Genomic DNA, 24,055 nt, shown 5'->3' with positions numbered 1-24,055 from the left:
GAATTTTCTGTTATTTGATAACAAATTTATCATTCAGAAGCGGATTGCCAAATCGCAATAACAAATCCTTGGAAGTTTTCAAAGCCTTTCAGTCGGGATTCGTTAAGGCCGTAAATGGTTGTCAATATGAGGATGTCTACGTTGTACAAGGCAAGGTAATTGAGAATAAAATCATTTTAGCTGTGTTTTTATATTAAAAATACACCCAAGCTGCCGACTAGCTCACTTTTAGTCTCATCAGTCTCATTGTTCTTTTAAGGTGTTGCATAGTATGAACCTTAGCGATCCACCAGCAGAGTGCTGGGTCATCATAAACAATTCTTGCGATGTAGATGACGTTGAAGATGTAGGATCCATCGAATCTGCCCACTGTGATTGTACTGCTGGTGCAGGGGAAACGTGTTCTCATGTCGCGGCAACTTTATATGCATTATCGTATGCTAGAGAGATTTGCCTTGGAAGACGGGTAAGATTGCTATTTTATTGCACGCTGAGTGGTGCCTCAGTTATCTGAATATCTCTCAAAAAATCCCGGCACTTTTTCGAGATTTTTCGGAAGAAAAACTTGAGTCTTTCCTCTCGATATTATCTGGAAGATAGCAGAGAATATTCGGTATATAAATGCTACCGCTCACCGTGCAGTTGGAAACCGCAATTGAATATTTTTCTATAAATAGATTTCGACTAGTGTTTCTAAATGTATTTTAAATTGAAATATCGTTTGAGTTACATAATCAACTTATTTATAAAATGTCGAAATCTGTTTTGTGATACATTATCAGCAACATTATATGAAATTGCGTTTTTTTCTGTTTGATTTCAATGGTTATCTGTAACTGAGCTACCTGCTTATAAGATGCAGCCTGGAGGCAGTGGTGCTGATGAAAATCTGTATGCTACGGTTGATTCGATTTGTTTTGGACGCAAGCGTGAAACTGAATGTGCGTTGCGTGACGTTAACTTGGATAAAACAGATAAAGATTACCAGGAGTTGATTCAATCAATCATCAGCTCAGGTCATACAGTTGCTGCCAGCAGAGCATTCTTTCGAGAATTAAATGATGACGAAGACACTGAGCTCATCCTAAGAAGATCACAACTCGAGAAACTCTCATTCAAGCACTTTTTTGATGAACAAAACACAACTAAAACGTTAAACGAATTGATCGGTATGGTAGATCAAGTCAATTGGCAGATTTCAGAAGATGATCAAAACCTAATTGAGCAGCACACACGTGATCAAGCAGCTAATATTTTGTGGTTTCAATTAAGATATGGCAGGATAACCGCATCTATTTTTGCACGGTGTGTTAAGACAAGAAAGCAAACTCCATCAAAATCTCTGTTTTCTGCTATTTTTGGAGAAAATGCCTTTCAAAATATCCCAGCTACTATACATGGCAAACGGTGTGAGCATAAAGGCGTGGCCGAAGCTGTTAAATATTTTCGATCTCAAAACCATCGTAACGTAATCGATCGTAAATGTGGATTAATTGTGTCCGACAAGTTCCCGTTTTTTGCGGCATCGCCTGATCACTTGTTAAGTTGCGACTGCTGCGGAACCGTCGTGGTTGAAGTCAAGTGCCCCTTCAAATTCGATACACTTACACAAGAGAGGGACTCAACGTTTTACTTAACCGACCGCAGCCGTATTTGATTAAGCTCCCGGATAATACCATCGTTCTAAATCAGTGCCATCAATATTATTTTCAAGTGCAAATGCAAATATTCATGGCCAGAGCTGCATACGGATTATTTGCAATATGGGCGCCAAGATTCTCAATATTCCTGAAGATTGAGAAAAACGAAGAGTTCTGGGCAGTCAACTCAGAAAAAGCTACATTGTTTTTCAAAAATGTATTAAGTCCAGAAATACTTTGTCATTATTTTACCTTGAAATAATGCATTAATTATGTCAGTAATAAACAATGCAAAACAGAACCGTTTTTTTTTACAATTGAGATTGGCATTGTTCATAATCGTAAGCTCGTAACACTTGTGTAAGGAGCTGGTTCCCCGGATGTTGGCAGGCATACGCGACGAATAGTAATCTTGCGTAGGTATATGGCTTCACCGACATAATAAAACGCGAATTGAAGGTCTTTGAAAAGCAGATACTTGGTACACTGTTCTAAACGATAGACAAAGCTCACAGCTCTTTTTTATTTGACTCACTTTTCCAATGAACAATTGATATTATGATGATAAACAGTGACAAATCTGTAGGTGATTCGATGTCTAGTGTAGTTTGAAATTAGATGACCTACAATACAATGTTTCTTTCCAATATTTGAGGGTAAGCCTCCTAATCATGGCAATTTCTGAAAGCATGTCTCAACAATTTGCCCTTTTTTAAATTTGATGTTAAGTTTATGAGTCATATCTTTAATTCTTTCAGCAAGTCAAATAAACATTGAAAGTTTATTCATGATCACCATGACCATGACCTCGCTTTCCCCATGGTGTTTGACGTTCCTATGGAAATAAGTATGAGAAAATATATTTTTTGTATTTTTGCTCCAAGAGGTTCCAAGGATAAAAAGAATGAGAAGAATAAGCTGCCGATGTTTTAGTTTTTTCGTGTATTGGATTTCATTTATAAGATATGATTAGATAAAAGTTGAACAAATAACCGGAGTTACATTGATGTTAGATGGACAATAGATGGACATAAATTATACAACGCACTACAAACAACGACGATCATGTCTAAAACAGCCTCTCCATTATGATTGTGATTTAATATAGTTATTGGTAAACGCTGAGACAAAACGCCGTATTTTTGTCTCAAACTTCCAATCGACCTCTCTACTTCATTCCTAACTGACGCCAATGCTCTGGTCCGTTCGATTGCGGATGAACTCATTTGATTTTTTCTACTTGATGAATCAGGAACTTTAAGCACCGCTCCCCTGTCACTGATTGCTTGTTTGATGGTAAATCCACGATCAGCAAGTACAAGATCACCATGAGTGAGCTTGTCCAAAAATCCAGAATTTTCTGTTACATATTTATCGGAGCTGCGACCAGAATAGGGCTTCGATATAAACGAAATCGATCCGAATGGTGTTATGCCGATCATTTCTTTGACTGTATAGTGGTGCTTGTAATTGCTATACATTTTAATGATTGCATCCTTCATTCCCGGTTTTTCGGTAAATATTTCAAAGCAGTCTACTATTACTGTGATATTACTGGAAAATATTCTTCTATACTTTTGAGGGCAGTTGACTTCTAAAAGCTCTTGAGTTGGCCATTTAACTAATCCTTTCAATTGCTTATATAAAGAGAAAAGCGTCGAATAGAAATATTTAGTAATAGTTGCAGGACAAACATCAAAAATAAAGGCTAAAGTGTTAAAACTCAATCCAAGCCTCAGGTACATCAATACAAGAATGAAGGATTGCTGTTTGCTCAGCACATTCGAAAAAGTAAGCAAACCTGAAAGAAATAATAATTCTCGTTTAATTTATTGAGTTATAATAAAGCCGACACACTGTTATCTTAAAAATTATGTCTTTTATTCCATTTTTTTGGAAGTTCATAGTAAATTTAAGGAAGCACTTTAAGAAAAAATAAAAAAATAAAAACGTTCTTCAAAAATTAGTATTTTTACCTTTAGTCAAACATAATTTTTATTTAAAATTTGTATCGGCCTAAGGGAAGATCCATTAATTACGTAAAGCAAAAATTGGCCATTTTAAACCCCCTCTCCCCTATGTCACATTTTTCGTATGAATCATTAAACATTTTTGTATGGATTGACACAGTTCGGTGAATCCCCATCTCCCCTCTGAGCGTTACGTAATTTATGAAAGCTCCCTAAGAGTGCTTAAAGAAGAAACAAACCTTTTTCCACAAAGTTGAAGACAAGTGAAAGCACAACATATGATGGCAGTCCAGTGAAATGCTTAACTTTGGAATCATTGTTCTCAAAAGAGTCGAAATCGAATTTGAATAATTTGATTATTTTGCGTTGGTCTTCAATGATTTTCTCTAATTTTTCAATCTGACAATTCTTCTTTTCTAATTCCGCTTCATATACTTTTCTCAATGTTTGTTCATCAGTCATATCATCATCTAACCATTCCTCATTCATTTGAACTCTTTCATGCTGCAGGTTAAGAAACTGATTAAAACCTAATTTCAGGAAAACAACATCAAGCTATTTCGTCGAATGTTTAACGGTTAAAACGCTTGCTTATTGTCAAACACTCATTAGAGTATTCACCAATATGTATGCGTTCTAGTCATGCAACATTTAGCAATATTTCATATTACACATAATAAAATTTAAATTTATTTAGCTACGAAGAAACATTCGATAACAGCACAACAAGAAATCTGTATTACCGTAAACCAACGCTCTGAGTTCGAAGTATTCTCTGATCCAAGAAAATCCTCACCGTCTTCCACGTCCTCCAATATTATATCATTTTCTGTATCTATAAATGTAATATAGTACAAATTATTTTAAAATAAGGGAAAAGGCAGAAGCATAAACCTCTATCAAAAACAGCTCCTCCGTTCATGTACAATCCACAGTACAGTTCTTTCGGAGATTCCGCTGAGTTGTGTACAACCTCATTTTCATCTTCCTCAATTGTATCGTAGCCTGAATTAGAAACATTTTTAATGTTCTTATTTTATCTTATTTTGAATTATACGAACATTATTTTAAGCTTTTAGTGGAATGCATTTACTTGTCATAAGACGATACTCGACTAAGTCAAGTACGAGACACAGAAGACGACCTTACTTTTGAGGTCGAAATACGTATCTGTCAAAAGTACAATGAAGTAGTGAAATTAAATAGATTTATACAAAATCGTCTTATGACAAGTCATTTTGATTGTTATTTATTAAGCAAAGAAAACACGAACCTGGATGTATCTGATCTATGCATGGAGGTACATGGCTCAAGCGAAGGGTGGGAATCCAATCTCGATCATTTGTGTTATTTGAGGATGCAGGTTTCCCTATATGAATGCGGAGAAAGTTATAAAATTTATGGGATTTATTACGTCCTAATGCCAGATACCTGTTTCAAAATTATGTCCACATATATGTTGTTCCGTATGATCTGCGATATTTCTGCCTACAGCTTCCACCCACAGTTTTCTTCGAATAGCATCACGGGCTGTTCGCGTAGTTGGAAAACGATGGAAACTTACTTTATCAATGCCATACTTGGCGTTACAACTACCGACGCAACATTTTCGTGGCATTTTGTTAATAATATTAAATAATGAATAATCAGGTGAATATGAACGATATTTTTCGTTTACGAATATAGCCTTGGTTACCAATGTTTATAAGTTATGATGTTGTTATTTGTTAAATCAAAGCATACTAGATCCATGCCATAACTGTACAACTCATACGTCAAAAGGGGTGATTCACTTTTTTATGGCGGTCGAGCGTAAAAACCTGGATTCTATATACATGTTCTATTATTGACAGGGATTGAATCCAAAAGAGAATAAAAAAATCTCTCTTATCATCTCTCTATATGTATATTTACGATATGTAGCACACCGTAAAATTTGTTTTTTCGCAAGCTGTCATGATTAAGCACTGATTCGAAGGGCTATACCTCATGATAAATTTCTTTTATAAAGCTTTAAACGCGAGGAGCGAGGATGATGATGAATTTGAGCTTGTTTTACACAGCTGTGCGGAAAAAGTATAGTCCCCAACACAAGATGAGCGTTTTAACATCACTTCTCGGTGGGCGCTCGCACAGTTTCACAGAATGATCTTCTTCCGAGAAGGAAAATCGTTTCACAATAATATATATTTCATTCTTCGGCCTAGAACTATGATATGACTGAGTTTCGGAAATTAGCTTCCCATGATTGAAACGGGTTTTAAATTTTCTTTCCATTGCCATTGCACCGGTCTTGGAAATTTACCATTTATAAACCTTTGCAATTGTAATATTATGCCTTTGCAAACTTTTGCTTTAGCAGAATTCCTTTAACGGACTCCACTTAAAGCATCACTTGGAACTTTACCTTGACATGTGGCGAAGAGTTCCAGTCCGCTTCTATGCCAAATTACTCTTTCACGTTACATAAATTGAAGGATGTCATATTATTTGTATAAGGCTTGTACGCGACAAAATCTGGACACCTTTAAACACGTATAACTTTTGAAATAGCTCATCAACAAGTGAAATATTTCTGAAAATTCATTTCTTATAAGTGTTACAAGTAAATACGTAGTGAATAATGGCGTCGAAGGAATTGGCGTCGAAGGACTAAAAACATTTTGTTTTCATGTGAATACTGCTCAAAGCGTTTTAAAATTTGTCGATGCTTGTTTGACAATATCTAAAACGTCAGAGATTGGAACAAAAACGGATTTTATGAGCCACCAGAAGGATACGAGCTCGAAACAAATACTACTGAGGATTCCAGGTCTTTCGGCACGTATTATTTCTTAGAAAATTCAAATGTCACCAAGTTTCGTGCATACATCGAAGCATCGACAAGGAATTAAGCCATTTGAAGTGAAAAACGTACCGAAATAAATCAACAGCAGCAGTTTATTTTTATTCTTAAAGTTATGTGTCCAGATTTTGTCGCGATCAAGCCTTACTGACTGCCAGATACATTTTGATGAAGTTTACACACTTAATAGCATAGCATTAGTACCTTTTCCTATAGATTAGCAGTTGAATACCTGGCCACGTCCTTACAATCACGGAAGGAAGGGAAGGAATGTTAGGTCAACATCTATCAGTAAAGATGCAGGGAACCCGTACTAATTTCATAGATGTCTCGGGAAGGAAAATTATTGTTAATGGGTAAGGTGAATAATAGGAAGCTCCATTCGACAATATAGAGCTTTTGTCAATAACAGTATATGCTGAAAAATTATTAAAATATATTCATCAATTTACTTACAAACCGTCCAAAGCAGGACAAAGTAACCCGGATCTTACAAGTGTTTCGCATCATATACAAAACACGTTCAACCGCGCACTTATTTACCGAACGTTAAAAAACAGAACCAAAAACGAATGTTTTGCATCGTACCTAAAACACGTCCGATCGCGCACCAATTATTTACTCACCCGACACTCGCTATTATCTATCGCTTTAACTATCTGCTTACTAAACAGAAACACGACAAAACAGGCACTGATTGGTTTTCATTTTGACCGCATAGAACAAACAAAATCGGCCCGCGCGAACTATCTGCTTACTGAGAAGGAAAACAAAAAAACAGACACTCTCTTAATTTTGATGAAATTTACACACCTAACTACAAATACACGCATTGTAAAGATTGTAGTGAAACTATTAATTTTCAAATCAATAGTATGACCATCATTATAAAATAATTGTACATAGGTGAATAAGGAGCTGTGCGTTTGCCCATTGAAATCCGTGAACAGCGTCTCGGACAACAAATAAAAAAACAATCAGAAAAATCACATATTTTTATACGCCGTTAATTTTTAAAATCCTTAAAATATTTCCCTTGTGATCAGCTATGAAATCATGTGTTGATAAGTCAGATAACTTTTCCAAAAAACGTCAACGAATTCTTGAGTTTCCATTTCTACTAGACCCATAATATACAACGATCAGCTTGACGGTAATGTTCAAATTGTAGGGATTTCACATTTCCATCGAACAGGAAAGCAACCAAGGAGTGAGTGCTAGTAATGGACCCCTTAACGACTGCAATTTACTTCAGTCGCTCCGCTAAATCGAGCCTCTTGACAAATTATAGTTTTTCTGCACTAGATGACAAGCAACAGGTATCAGCAACGTGTTCGTGCATTAAACTCATCAAACCATTCATTTTTACTACTCAAGCAAGCATTTTGAAATAATGTTGCTAGTTTGCCTAGTTTGGCGAGTTTAATGTACGAACACGTTGCTGATACTTGTTGCTTGTCATCTAGTGCAGCAGAAGTTTGTCATGAGGCTCGCTCTAGCGGAGCGACTGAAGCAAATTTCAGTCGTTAAGGGGTCCGTTACTAGCACTCACTTTCCAGTTATTAGTTCGTTTTTAAAGAGAAAGTTCGACTGGAAGATTTGTTCTGGATTTTTGGCTTTCTCAGTCTTGTATATTTCAAATGATAAGTTTTGTTTTGCCCGACGTTTCGGCCTTTTATTTTGCCTTTTTCAAGGATGAAACTATCTGCCATTTTCGATCTTACATAGAAAAAAATATATTGTGATTTTAAATGTATTTTCATGCACATATTTGGAGCATGCAAATAAACGTAACATTCAATCGATCTCACTATTATTTTAAATCAAAATAAATGTGAACGGTGCTTGCTTGTAAAATTCAATAAAATTTAATATAATATCGAATGTTAATTCGTTTGATGGGATAAGCTGCAATTTTACATGTCGTTGAATTTTCAAAATTATTTGCTGTGTAAGTTTGCCGTTTTTCAAGCGTGAGATATTCGCTGATACCACTGCAAAGGCTGCTATTGCAGCTACAGTTCAAGTAAGTGGCTATTACGATTACATTTCTATTGACGAAAGAACCCTGACATAGCCAACATGGATTATAGAGCGCTAATTTTTTATGATTTTAATTCGAATATTCTGAACACTGGTGAAGTTACTCGAATAGGATCAAATTCACTATCATTAGATTATACGTGGAAGAAAATCCAAGATCCCATGAAAGTGACACTATGTCTATGTCTGCAATAAACAGTGGCTATCGAAAATCAGTGCCAGTTAATGTTCCTGCCGACCTCACTCGTACAACTGTGCTCCGGGACGCGATTACATCAAATTCATTCTTTATAAATCCTCCAAGATATCGCAAAAAGACTGTACAACTGTTTGACTTTGTGCACAAATTACGTAACGCTTGAGGGGTGGGAGGGGGCTTGAACGAAAGTTATTTATGATGACATATGGGGGAGGGGGAGTTTATGATTAGTTACGTAACAAAATATTCGAATTTAAAAAAAACTCAAAGGTGCAGCCCAATCGGGTTGTACGCAAAGGTGACGTAGGACCAGTGTTGGGAAAAACTCAAAATCTCAAAACTCACGAACGATTCAAATCGCACGTGAGTTGAAACGCACCCAACTCAGCACCTAAAAAATCATGGCTGAGTTGAATCATCCATTTGAATCATCGTAGGTTTTCTTTTGTTCTCCTTCGTAAATTAACAGTGAAATAACGTTCACCACATAGAACAATGGATACTCTTGCGTGTGTAAACAATAAATTGCACCCAAATTGTTTTAAAACATTTTTTGGAGCAAAATGATTTTTTGGGAAATGAGTGAAATGATCCGTTTTAGCATGAAAAACTCAGACGTGATGCATTCCTTTAAAATCGCAAGCGATTTAGTTCGCGTGGGAGCGCTCAATGATTGAGTTTTATGAATGATTTTACCAACACTGCGTAGGACTACGTAGCTATACGAAATGGATGGTATTTGCCATAATAATTTGTGTCTCTGAGCAAACTGCTCGGAGGTCAAATGAATCATGCAGTCGAATAGTTGCCCCCATTTGAGTCTCTAACCATGGAATTAACATGACTCATCGGCCGCATCTACGCTGAAGCCACTCGACTGGTTTTCAGTGGAGGATATCACAACCTTAGAAGACACCATCCTCAAAAATGTCCGAAATAAAGGAGAAATGCAGAATCAGAAGTGGCACGAAACCACACGCAAATATATTTTTTTGCAACGTTTGGTTTCTGCCCGCGATGGGAACGTACGTGGCAAAGTGAAGAGAACTTCATGAATCAATTACACAAAGTTTTTTTCAGGAAACTATTTATCCAAGAAGAGGTATTGGCGTCTTCATAGATTTGGCTGTCATCGGCGGAAAGTGAAATTTTCTGGCAAGATTATTTGGTTATGTTTCTGTTAGTCATTAGAATTGAAATCAGTTTTTTCCGAGCCATTTTTTTTTACAAAAGAAAGTCAATCCGAGATAAACTTTCTTCAAAGTGCAAAACTTAATCGTTTTGCGCCGTCAGAAAGCTACTCTCCGGTAGCAGAATCACAAGCGCTCGATTAAAGGGATGATGCAATAAATTTGTTGAATGGATGTAATCACTAACAGCCACTAAGCTACCATGCCAAACCCGATGCCACCGAGCCAGTTCATTTTCGCAATTAACTCTTTCTGCTGGTCCTGAGAAGAACCTATTTTCTTTTCCCAGTGCGCCTTTCAAATAACTAAATGCATCCAAATGCTTGTCGGCACCTTCCGTTGAAATTGTTCGACCGCCACTCGATGATTTTTCGCTAAGCATCCACCATTTGGAATAAATTTCATTGCCATTGCCACTGGTGCTACCCACGCTTTCGTGCTGCGCGTCCGATCCGCTGCATCAGATTTTGTCGAATCGCTCCTTGCGGAATCCCTATCAAAATGGCTCGCGCGCGCTGGAAAGCAGCTTTCTTGTATTTAGTAAATTAAGCCCGTTAGGCCCTTTTGTGACTGATATGAGTGTAAATATATTTCGCACTCATAACGATTAATGAAGGGGCGGGGCTAATGGAATTACTTCATTAGATATAAGAAAGCTGCTTTTCGGCGCGAGAGCCATTTTGATCGAGATTCCGCAGACAACGAACCGTTCGGAGAATGACAAATTCTAAGAATCTTATGAAACTTTCTCGCAAGATTCTGAATTTGGTTATTAGATGTTGGTTATCAAAGATGCGTATTGTTGCGAAGAATAACAACAGAAATTTGACTCAAGACGAAGTTTCTTCATATTACAAAACATTATCTTTCGGCATCTGTCTGCCCGAGCGTCTGTCTGAGGTGGCGTCTTCATTGATTTTATACAAAAGATGGTTGATCCGACTATCTGAAATAAACTTTCTTCAAAGTGCAAAACTCAATCGTAAATCGAATTAGATAGCGCGTCGGAGGGAGATGATGTAGTGAATTTTAATGGATGGAATTACTAACAGCAACCAAACTACCACGCCAAACCCGATGCCACCGAAACAGTCAATTTTCGTAATTAACTCTTTCTTTTCATAAAATGTTAGTCCTGAGAAGATTAAATTTTCTTTTCCCAATGTTCCTTTCCAACTAACTGACACCACAATTTGTAATAAATTTTCAGCATCGGCACTGGCGGTGCGGGATCGCCACAGTGCTATTTTTATGGTCAACCTTTTCTTCATATGAAATTCTAGTTCGGTGAGGTTGAATGATTTGCAGCAACACATCGAGCATCACCACCAATGCGATGGATTTTCTTTGAAAATGTTATTAGCGCCTCCGTGATGCTGTGTCTGCTCCGCTGCGATCGAGTGAAATCTTGTTCAAACTGAGGATTAGATGCAAACCCGCAAGTGATTGATTTTTGATGTCTGTGCTAGTGATGCATGTACGCGATTGGTTAGTTTACCTATTTCTAAACTTTTTATCAATTATCGATAATAAATAGTTAAAAATCAGTATTTTCAAATTAATACAAAAAAGCGTTGACTCATCCTTGATCGAATGCCCAAAAAAAATTGAAAATCCATCGAGAAAAGGCTTAGATATAAAAATTTAAACTCTATCATATTTTCGTGACGGTCCCCGATTTTCGCAATCGCAAAGTGTACCCCAATATAGAAAACATAGACGTAGTCCTACGTCAAAATCATTTCTATTAATACAATGTCGTGTTAAAATCAGCGTGAAACAGTACAAAAAACAATAAGAACGTATTTTTGTAATTTGCTGTGTAATCTATACGAATAAAAATTAGTTTAGGTTCCCTTCCTGATGATTTAACTCGCGAACGGGCTAACCGATTTGCAAAATTTTCTCCTTAATCCATTCGTCTTGGGATCTGTAAGGTTTGTACAAAAGATATTTTAGTTACCAGATAAAGATCGTCGCTTCGGTTCCCCTTGTTCTGCTGTCCGAAACATGTGTGGTACCTAACTGTCAAATCGTTTATATTTTTCCTTCATTGACATTTTGATCCCCTATCCTCGCCGAACGAGCTATCACGGGGTGTGCTGTCTAATCGCGCGTGTGACTCCGTTTGTTGTCCCACGTGGAAAGAGGCAAAGTCATGGACTGCTATTTACTAGTTAGTGTTGGCAATCAAACAGTTATACGATATTTGCATATCTGTCATCAATACACTCTATAGAGTTCAGTGCGTGTTGGCTCTTGTTTCGGACGGCAGAACGATCGCGCGATTTGCCGAAATTTTGTGTTTTGCATTGCGCGGCCGGTAATAAAGTTAATTTGTTCAGTGCGTGTTGGCTCTTGTTTCGGACGGCAGAACGATCGCGCGATTTGCCGAAATTTTGTGTTTTGCATTGCGCGGCCGGTAATAAAGTTAATTTGTTCAGTGCGTGTTGGCTCTTGTTTCGGACGGCAGAACGAACGCGCGATTTGCCGAAATTTTGTGTTTTGTTTTGTTTTTTCCTTAGGACGGTTCGTAAGTAAATTGATGAATATATTTTATTACTTTTACAGCATATGTTATATATACTGTTATTGACAAACGCTCTATATTGTCGAATAGAGCTCCCTATTATTCACCTTTCCCACTAACACAAATTTTCCTTCCCGAGACATCTATGAAGGTAGTATGGGTTCCCTGCATCTTCACTAGTAGATGTTGAACTAACATTCCTTCCCTTCCTTCCGTGATTGTAAGGACGTGGCCAGGTATACAACTGCTACTGTATAGGAAAAGGTACTAATCCCAAGTACCAATTTGCGACAATATACAGTAGATTGCTCAATTCAAGCTCTGTCTGGTAAGGGGCAGGTGTCGCGGGAGAGGGTTCTCTTCGTCGACTTCCCCTCATTTGAATGAAAGTGACAGGCAGGGAGTTTCTTTGCAGTTTATCACCTCAGAATGCAAGTTCGCATTGTTTTCTTTGGTTCTGAAGTGATAAACCACAGAGAGATCTGCTGCTTGTCACTTTTGTTTAGGGGAGGGGGGGTCGACGGGGAGAGTCTTCTCTTGCGACATTCGCCCTTATTCCAGATGGAGCTTGAATTGAGCATTGTATAGCCACCCACGATTTGTACAATCACATATGCTATGCTATGCTATGCTATGCTATCTGTCATCAATGCACTCTAAAAGTGGATTGCCCTAATATATCTCACCCTCACATTCCCCTTCTTCTCTCAATAAAAAAAAGAAAAAAAACCATTGACTTAGGATGACGTCTCCCAGAGCGTCTTGAACATCACAAGCCGAAACCGATGTGCAAATCATTTAATCCAATGCTCTTCCAGAGCGTCTTCGACACTACATGTCGAAACCGATGAGCAAATTATCAATCCGACGCTCTTCCAGAGCGTCTTCGATATTGCAAGTCGAAACCGATGAAAAAATGCCCCAATCATGCCCACAGGATACTTACAAAACAATTATTTCCAATCAGGAACAACCTGGCAGGATCGCCAAATGAGCGGCCTTGTTCTGCCGAACGAGCTATCACGGGGTGTGCTGTCTAATCGCGCGTGTGACTCCGTTTGTTGTCCCACGATGAAAGAGGCAAAGTCATGGCCTGCTATTTACTAGTTAGTGTTGGCAACCAAACCGTTATACGATATTTACATATCTGCCGTCAATGCACTCTAAAAGTGGATTGCCCAACTCCTAATATATCTCACCCTCACAGCCAGCAAAAGATGTTCCGGACAGCGAGAACAGCGACAATGTTTATCTTGTAACTGAAATACCTTTTGTTTGTACGTACAGAAATTTGGTTAGTTTAACGGGGAAAGGTAGATAATCAGAAAAATACGGCTTGGTTCAGTGCACGGCATACAAAAGCATACGTACGTAAACATCAATTTTCACTGTAAATAATTGACGTCACTGCTATCGCTGCTAGGGACGAAGCAAGCCAACGCTCTACGATTGAGTTTGGCCTTCTTTTGCACTCGTTCATACTGCGATAGCAATGACGTCACTTTTGAACTGTCATTTAGTTTACAAGCCTACCTACCTACCTTGAATCTGTATACCGTTGGTTCAGTGGTTGACAGAAACTAGGATAGGATGTGACAAGTAGTCAGTAAAAATCATACCGATTTGCTGTCACAATCTTACCGGTTGCTGGTTGGTTGAAAATGACAATCGATTACTTCGATTGGTGGCGGCGAGTTTTCCGTAGGGCAGCATGTTGTTAGTTTGGCCGTGTTGCAGGTTTTTAAAGTTGATATTAAGCAAAATACGTAAATGTTTGAGTTCCAGTTTTTTGGTAAGAAATAAATTTATATTGAACTGCAAACGCCATTTTTTCATTTTTTCAGTAGCGAAAACTTCTCTCTGTTAGTCTTTCACTTCTCTTACATAAATAGTGGATGGAACGGGAAGAAAAACATCAAAATTTGATACATGATATTTGGAAGATTTTGTACCAAATTACTTTGGCTGCACTGGCGACCACCTCCCCGAGCAAAGGCAGATAACTGAAATGATTTCAAACTGATAACACGCTAAGTTATCCTTATTATCGTTTTGATATTTAGTTATCAATCATGTGATTAATTGATAACTGAATAATCACAAATTTTATTATCAATACAAATTTGCCATTTTCTTTAAAATTTCGCGTCGTTCAGATATCGTGCTAAGCATTCTATTCTTTCAAACAAACTAACTTATTGGAACAACTTCCCGAAGGACATATTTTATGGTGGTCAACTCAATATGTTCAACACGAGGTAAAACTCTACCAAATAAAAACTGCGAATCTTTCTTTAATCAGATTCACAATACAGATTATGATTAAGGTTAATCCAGCTTTTCATTCTCACCATAATGGCGGATGCTATAAAGAGTGTGACGAGAACTGTTTCCATACACTGAACTGAAATTTTCATCTAAGCAGACGATAGTGCTGTCCAATGAGCAGCTCGAAGTAGCTCGAAGTTGTTCCCGTCCTGCTCGTTCTTTTTTGTCAACAAATGGGCATGTGCAGGACAGGGAGAAACTTCGAGCTACTTCGAGCTCTCATCGGACAGCACTGATGATTTTCCCCGTTTGCCACCGATCTGTTGATTTGTTCATGTCATCATGAGTTCATGTTTTCTTATTTGTTTTATACTATGCTTATTAACTTTACTTTCATTTCAGGTGTCGTTGAATAATGAAATATGAAAACCATACGTTGTAGTTGAATTAGTACTTAACATGGCCTTGCAACTCCCGGAACATATGATCCAAGAGCATGTGGAATGGTGAATACTCTTGACTAACCGCCTACTTTGCAGGACAACGTCTATATAAACAAATTAGTTTGCATTTGCTTTGAGGCAATATATTCCCTAACGGCAATATAATTCGTCTTGGGATCACTCATATAGGGGAACGGTTCGGCACTTCATCCCATAGCTCCTATTTCCATCCCATCAAAAACAAAGCAATGAAAAGGAATTTGGTTGGTTTCTTATTTTTGTGATTTTTTTCACCAGTGAGCACGCATGTTAGCAAAAAGAAGCGAAAAGATTGGTATTTCTTTGTTTTGCGATGAGATGAATATATATTCAGTGGGATGGAAAACGGAACAGTTTCCTTATATGAGGAAGCGGAAAATCGATCTAGAGTGCGGCGCTGAGATATGCTCAACTATTGACAGTTTGAACCTAGGTTTGAACGCAAAATACAAACCTGGGAAAGATTGTTATCTACAGTCAAACCTCCATAGTTAAAGAACGATCGACTTATGGAAATATGGAGATGTGGAATAGAAAATTATTTGGAAGGTGTACTGTCATCACAGTAACTCATAAAACAATTTTTAGTATGGAAAAGTTTGCTCCAATAAGTCGATATTAAGTCATACAACATAGACTCCTGGAGGTTCGACTGTTTATACAGAATGAGTTGAGGTTTCTGTTGTCTCGATTTAACTAGCGAAAGAAATCTCCAAACAGCAAAATTTTTTCATGGAATTATTCTTTCTGGGATCAGCAGTGTTGCACTGCGAATTTCAAGCTTGTGGTTTTGTTTGAATAAATCCTAGAACCGAAATCGATCTACAGTGTGACGCTGCTAGCAACCTAATGATTGACAATTAGTGAGAAAAACTAACCTGAGCAAGGTCGGGAACGATTGCCTAGTATTTATATATTTATTCAATTGGTCACAACTAAAAAAAAGTATTCAATAAAAGGACGATGAAATGTATTTATCCTAATTGATTGTCGATTTGCTATTTTGAATTAAATTCGGTTATTATTTTTGTTATGTTGACTGGTAATTTAACCAAAATGATAACAATTCTAGTTATCAATATAACTGGATAATAAAGTTTGTTATCAATAACTTATTCTGCATTGCACTCTGTCCAGTCGACTGTTATTTACATAAAATAGTCGTGGCAAGATATGTAGAAAGCGTAGTGCTAATCTCTTCTGCTCCTTAAGAAAGCGTAATTGGATGAGTGCTAAGAGACGACGCCGTACAATCACTCGATTCAAGTTCGAACCCAGTGAATGCCAACATTTTTTTCAATGCGTAACGAAGTCGGCAAAGAAGATTTAACTATTTTGGTCGATAAAACAGTGATGGCTGATAACTAAATGATAACAAAATAAGTTATTTGAGTAAATAACATGTATAACAAAATGTGTTATCAACTTGGTATCAGTGATAACTTAATTTGTTTTCATTCAGTTATTCAAGGAACAAAATTCTGGTATTATTTTCGTTATGTTGGCTGTTAATTCAGCCAAAATGATAACAAGTTCAGTTATCAAAATGTCCGATAACCGGATAATAGAATTTGTTATCAATTAGTTATTCATTTTTGCTCGGGTCGTCAGAGCAACCGACTGAAAAACAACAAGGCAGTCTCAATTCAGCTGTCACATCCTATCATAGGACAAAAACAAAACAATAGTACCAAAATTGATCTAGAGTGCGGTGCTGCAAATAGTTCAGAATATGACATTAGCATCACAAACACCCAGGCAAGGCTGGGTATTTCTTGCTTGTGTTTTTTAGTATAAGCATAAGTATAAGTAAAGTATATAGGTCCTGATATGGGTAATTATATTGAAAAGAACCCCAAAAATCAGCAATTAATTGCATATTATTCGGAAACTCGGCCGCACGAAAACCATTTTTTTTGTTAAATATCTTGGCTGTGCATATGCACAGCACATGTTTCGAAATGGACAAATTGATATGAAATTTGCGAAAAAGAATTCACGTGCCTTGGAGGGACTCGAACCCTCAACCTCCTACTCTCTAGATAGGCGTGATAACCCTTACACAAGCCTTTGGCACAGCAGAGTGTGATTGATTCGCACTTCGTTGGGAGCATATAATGCGATCCTCTCGTTTAATAAACAATGTGTACTCGCTTGGCTGTGGATATACAACAGTAAAGCACATGTGGAGATTGGACAAATCAAGCATCCGAAAGATATTCAATTTGCAAAAAAGAGCTAACCGCGATGGAGGTTGGTACTCGGATTCTGATGGCTTTTCCGCAAACGTGACCTTTAAGTGGTCTTGTTGTGTAGGGGTTATCACGCCTATCTAGAGAGTAGGAGGTTTAGGGTTCGAGTCCCTCCAAGGCACGTGAATTCTTTTTCGCAAATTTCATATCAATTTTTTTTATTTCGAAACATGTGCTGTGCATATGCACAGCCAAGATATTTAACAAAAAAAAAATTCTATAAGCTGATTTTTCAAACGTTTATTATCGCTATTAGTTTTTTTCCATCTAATGGTACATTCCTCGAAGTCTAATATACACAGCGTGAGTTGTAACTAGCCCTTAAGTCTGTATTTAAATTTTTTTAACAATGCGCTAATCAGCAAAGGTTGTAGGAAGAATATAGTGTACCATACAATACGTTTCTAAATTAAACTTTTGAGGAAATGATTTGAACAAATGATAAGAATTATCGCTGTTCATCGCATATCTAATACACTATACACATATCAACGAAAAGGTTAATAGGCTTCAATTTTAATAAAACAAGATTGAAAACAAAACTTATGTAAATCCTACGTCCACTGTGCCAATTCCGACAAGTTTGTAAATAAAATTTTAAACAACCACCAGAGCAATCAATCGTACCCAAAATCCTGACGCACCCATCCGTCGGCTCTTTCATTCACAGGCAGCCGAGAACGTGATTCTTGACAGAGCACACCACCGACCGCCCTCAGCACGAGGCCGCCGTTTGATTCAAGAGTGGGATACTTCTGAATTGAGTGAAATCTAATTGAATTAGACGTGCCGGATCATCCCCAGGAAAGTGTCTACACACGCGGGAACCATTCGCGTGAGAGTAGTGTTAATTTCGTGAAGGAAGTGATTCTTCTGTCCCTGAATAGAACCGAAACGCTGAAGTGTGAATCAATCAACACAAGTGTATGCGCAGTACTGCTAGCAGCAGCAACTATTCGAGCGAAGTGCATCTCGCAATAAGTATCTAGGTGCCATCACGATTATACTCGAGGCTAGAAAGTGCACCAGATGGTTCCGATTTATTTAGATGCCGCCCTACCGCGCCGCCCCGGCCACCGTCGTCGTCATCAAGGAAAGCAATGATTGAAAATCGGTTTTTTGAACGCGAGGGACAACGCCTGAAGGAGACCTGCTGAAGGAAGGTTGTATGCATTTTTGCGCATGTTTTCGGGTAAGTTTGCTCCTGATGGGCTGCGTGGGGTGGATGGTGGGGATTAGTTGAGATTTTTAATAGTGCGGGCGTAATATTTGTGCGCGATTCGGAAATTATGTGCGACCTACTAAACCTTGGCGTTTAATGCGAAGAGTTTATTGCATGCGACCGCAATCCGGTTGGTGGTGTTTATTGTGATGCGCTTGACATACTTCTTTTAGGTTCTATACTAAGTGGGCACGTGAGTCATGCGATGTAGACAGCTTGATTACACTAGAAATGATATCATCCGCTTTTTTGGTTTATATTATTGTGATGTCTATAGTTGTGCTTATGTTTTGGTACGCAAATGAATTATACTTTCACGAGGCTTTTTTAAATTGTTCTGAATATTTTCCAAACCAAACTTCAAATAATGGCAAATCAGTCAGCAGGGTAGGATAATTGTAGTTCCCTGTGCTATCAGAATCAGATATCACATTAACGTTTAGCACACATGATGATTTGGGATTATAGTTAATTTGATGCTCAGTACAAAACCTCTGTCCATTGGCTCATCTATCGAAATACCGTACTCAGGATTCAAATAAATGGAAAATCCACTGCGGTAGTAACCACGGGAAGCAAAATCCAGTTGATTCTGAGATGAAATTTTCAGACACAAATCCCTATTGAAGCCCCAAGGGCTTTTCCAGCACATAATCCTACAGCAATGTTTCCCTTTAGTCCTCTTTCGAATGGATTCTATAGGCGTGATACTCGTCCCAATTGCCCTCATCTTTTATGTCAATTACTTTGTTTACTTTTCCACCAGAGCTGAGTGGAGCCTGCAGAGTGTCGCCGGCTTGGAGATGGCTCATTTCTCTTTAATGTCATTGTTGATGGCGTTTTTCCTTGCTCGTGGACGAAGTGCGCTTCTACTAGTTGTAGTTAGTTATATGTCAGTACGAGCAGAACTTCTTTCACGAAGCATCGCAGCGCGTAGAGCCTGAAAAGCCCACCATGCAATTATGACACGTCTGTTCAGATTTTCTCTACGATCAGTCTACTCCAGTGGGTCGAAAACTTCTGGATGCACGATCCATGTTACAGCAATCCAAATTGTCCATGAATCCCTGAGCTCGTGCAAATAGTAAACCTTGTGATAAACCCATTCATTATAGTCATTTTGATTCAGCTGGATGAATAGAGCTCTATTGATGTATGTAGGTGATGTATGTATGTTAGATGTTTTTATTTTTAAAAAGTATCAAAAACCCATTTTTGCGAGAAACAGTGTATTTAAGCCCTTTATAGCTTGACAATCACTTTAACATGGTCAAAACCTAAACGCAACGAGGCGCATTGCTGACAAGACTTTTAGAGTACAACAAAAGCTTCCATTTTTGGCGTTTATATCGCTTGTTAGATTTTTTAACTAAATAGACTTGATCAACCTCGAAATTTCATCCGAATTTGCTGAAAATTTTATTGGAGGCTTATTTTAGCATAAGAATTGTGATTCTTGACTGATCGATTGAATTTTTGATACTTTTTGAAAACATGAAGAAGTCTTATGTATGTACATGTGAGCAAAAAAGTTTCTCCCATTATTAAGCATTAATCTTCAACCGATTTGCTCGTAACAAGTTGCAGTGGATGAGGAGTTCCGGAGCACTATGGATACGTTGCGTTTGAGTTTGGGTTTTGTAATCCGTTTGATACGTTTCGTACTAAAATACAAAACTTACGCAAAACGGATTAGCAACCCACCATGCAAACGGTTTTTGACAATTGAGAAGTTAACATTTTTTCCTACTAAAGTTTTTCCGAAAGTGCCTACAGGGATTCCTTCGAAAGTTCTTCCATTAAGCTCCGGAAATTTCTCAAGGAACTCCTTCATAAAATCCTTCTATAGTGCCTCTGTAAGAACCTCCAGGAATTCCTCCGCAAGTTCCTTCAGAAATTCCTTCAGACATTTCTTTAGGAATTCCTCCATGAAATCCCCCAGAAATCTATCTGGAAGTTCCTCCCTGAATTCCTCCGGAAGTTTCTCAAAGAATTCTTCCGGTAAATTTTTCAAGAGATTCTTCGAGAGTTCATCCAGGAATTCCTCCGCCAGTTCCTCCAGATGTTCATCCGGAGGTTCCTCCAGGAATTCTTCCGGAAGTTCCTTAAGAAGGAAGCTTGGAAGCTTGGAAGCTTCTCCAGAAATTCTTCTCAATTTTTTCCAGGAATTCCTCCAGAAGTTCCTTCAAGATTTTATCCGCAAGTTTCCCCAGGAATTTCTCCGTAACATTAAGAACTAGGAATTTCTTCGTAAGTTTCTCCAGAAATTCTTCCGGAAGTTCCTTAAGGAATCTCTTCGGAATTTGCTCCATGAATTCCTCCAGAAGTTTCTCCAGTAATTCCTCCACAAGTTTCCTCAGGAATTCCTCCACAAGCTTCTTCAGCTTCTAGGAATTCTTCTGGAAGTTCCACTAGGAATTCCTCTGGAAGTTCTTCCAGGAGTTTCTCCTTAAGACTCTGCAGGAATCCCTTTGCAGGTTCCTCCAGGAATTCCTTCGGAAGTTCCTTCTGGAATGTTTTCGGAAGCGGGAAGGGTCATTTTGCCAAAACCCATTCGGCCGAAATCCATCTGGCCGAATTGGTCATCCGGCCGAATAAGTCATTTTACAGAATAGGTCATTTGACCGAATAGGCCGAATGTGTCATTTGAAGTCTCACATCTCACTGCTCCTGTAGTTGTGAAAAATGAGAACAAGAAGATAGATGTGATGAGTAAGAAGAGAGGCGTCTCCCTTCTCACTTTCCACAGTGAGAAGTGATAGGTGAGAGATTCTATCGCAAATGCCCGAATGACTTAGTCCCGAATTCCATTCGCCCGAAAAGACCATTTGCACGAATAAACCATAGGCCGGCCCAGTGGACCACACGCCCGAATGGACCACACGTCCGACTGGACTATTCGCTGCAATCTATTATACAGCCGAATAGATTTTTTTAAAAGAATAATTTCCCACTGATGGCATAATAAAAATATATATGATTGCTTTTTTTTCTCCATATTTTGCATTTGCTTGGATTGAGGAACAAAAGTATATGGATCCTTCTCTTAAATCACGAAAAAACAAAAGTGATATATTAATTCCTTTATTATAGCATACCTCCATCGGTGGTGACAATGGGTCTGGGGGGTGAGAATGGGTCATCGCTCTCACCGGCAGTCTGGAGGTCGTACAACAAAATCGTTCAAAAAAGTCTCTTATATTTTAGTCTTCTTGCCTTCAGTGAGTAGCGAGACGCCTCACTTCTCACTTCGCACTACTCATTTTTCCCAGTGACCTTTTCGGACAAATGGCTATTCGACTAAATAACATTTTCGGCAATTTTTTTTTTTGGCCAAACGGCCTATTCGTCCAAATGACCTCTTCGGCTAAATGATTTATTCGACCAAATGATTAATTCTGCCAAATGACTTATTTGGCCAAATGGCCCTTCCGGCAAATGATCTATTCAGCTATATAACCCTTTCGGCCAAACATCTTTCGGCCTAGTGGCCTTCGGCCGAACAGTATTCGGCCAAACGGCCCATCCCCTTCGGAAGTTTCCCCAGGAGTTACTTCAGAAGTTTCTCACGAACTCCCCCGGAACTTCTTCCAGGAATTCCTTCGGAAGTTTAGAAGTTCCTTCAAACATATAAGTTCCTCCAGAATTTCCTTCGGAAGCTCTTCCCTGACTCCTCCGAAAGTTCCTTCAGAAATTCCTCCGGAATTTTCTCTAGGAGTTCCATATGGAAGTTTTCTAACAGTTTCCCATGGAAATGCCTTACAATTTTGAATGGAAATTACTCTCAATTCTCCATGAAAAAGTTTAGCAGTTTCCAATAGAAACTCCTTGTAATTTCCTAAGGAAACCCCTTTAATTCCCCATGGAAATTGCTTAAAATATGCTATGTCAATTCTTACAATCTGATTTGCCAAAGGAATTCCTCAGAATTGGAAATTGTGGAAATTCCTTATAATTTCTCACAGAAATTCTTTGCACTTTTCCATGGAACAGTTTTCAATGTTAATTGCTAACAATTTTCCATGGAAATGCCTAATAGTTTTCCGCGGAATTTTTTTGCTATTTCTCCAAGAAATCACTAACACTAATATTCCAATAGGAATGCCTTACAATTTTTCGTGACTATTTCTTGGATGTCTCTAACGCTTGGAGGGAGAAAGGACTGCCGAAAGTCTGACGATCCATACAAAAAAAATTGTTTTAAAGACAGAACCTTCGACCAGAGGCATTGACGTAAATAAGGGGTGGCCAGAAGGAGGATCTGGCCCTCCCCAGACCCATCTGCCCCCCCCCCCCCGAAAATTTAAAAATTGAAATACAAAATAGTAAACTTTCACATACCACAAAAATATTTCTTCATTCCTCATTGCGTCGTATGTCTTCTCTAATAATTGTTTAAGCAAAGTATCGAACCTGTCATTGGATAATATCAAGTCCGTAGATTTGTCAGATTTTTATTGTCAATCACTTCCTTTGCCAAAACATTCCAGTTCTGACTGGAATGGTTAGATTTAAACGAAGCTGAAGTTTTCAAGACCACAATTTAAACAATAATAGTCGTGACTGTTTACACATATTATTGGCCCCCATAATTGTATGCTCCTTAATCCAGCAAAAGATAGTTCAAACGATAACTCTTTTGTAAACCTTTTCAAAATAGAAATTAGATATTAGAATCAATTGGATATTATTCAAGTATGCTGCAAAACAGTTGATCAAATTCTTATAAAAGTTTATAGATGTTTATATTTCACTGCTCAACAAAACTCGGCCTCTTGTAACTTAACAGATATGCCTTTTCCAGTCTTACTGTAGAGATATGCAGAACATAGATCTAAACAGACATAAAATTATGGAATAAGGAAAAATAGTTGTTTTTATAGACTAGTGGAATAAATAGTAACGAACTTAAAAAAAAATAAAAAAAATATTCATAATTTTTAAAAATAGTTGAATAATTCCTAGGTTTGATCATTTTAGGGTCCATTCGAATTCCCACTTCTTCTTCTTCTTCTACTTGGCATTACATCCCCACACTGGGACAGAGCCGCTTCGCAGCTTAATGTTCAAAGCACTTCCACAGTTATTACCCGCGAGGTTTCTAAGCCAGGTTACCATTTTTGCATTCGTATATCATGATGCTAACACGATGATACTTTTATGCCCAGGGAAGTCGAGACAATTTCCAATCCAAAAATTGCCTATACCGGCACCGGGAATCGAACCCAGCCACCCTCAGCATGGTCTTGCATTGTAGCCGCGCGTCTTACCGCACGGCTAAGGAGGGCCCCACTCGAATTCCCACTAACTATGCGTAATTACAGAAATATAAAACTCTGACGAAAACAAGAATTTCTCACAAAATATTGTAGTTCCTGTTGAAAACCGAAGTAAGCTCACGCGTCCTTCATTCA

General features: G+C 38.1%; 1 protein-coding gene across 4 annotated transcripts in view; it reads left to right on the top strand.

Annotated features, from left to right (window-relative positions):
• Positions 1-24,055, top strand: part of LOC134212898 (trissin receptor) — a 529,260-nt gene that overhangs the window by 12,709 nt on the left and 492,496 nt on the right. For all 4 annotated transcript variants that reach the window (XR_009979373.1, XM_062691200.1, XM_062691202.1 and 1 more), the window contains one exon: positions 18,090-18,611. The gene's annotated coding sequence lies outside the window, so the exon portion shown is untranslated. The remainder of the gene's footprint in view (positions 1-18,089; positions 18,612-24,055) is intronic.

This window comes from Armigeres subalbatus, chromosome 2 (genome assembly GCF_024139115.2).
Source record: "Armigeres subalbatus isolate Guangzhou_Male chromosome 2, GZ_Asu_2, whole genome shotgun sequence".
Taxonomy (NCBI): domain Eukaryota; kingdom Metazoa; phylum Arthropoda; class Insecta; order Diptera; family Culicidae; genus Armigeres; species Armigeres subalbatus.
The sequence above is the reverse complement of the archived record's forward strand: the minus strand, read 5'-3'. Positions and strand labels throughout refer to the sequence as shown.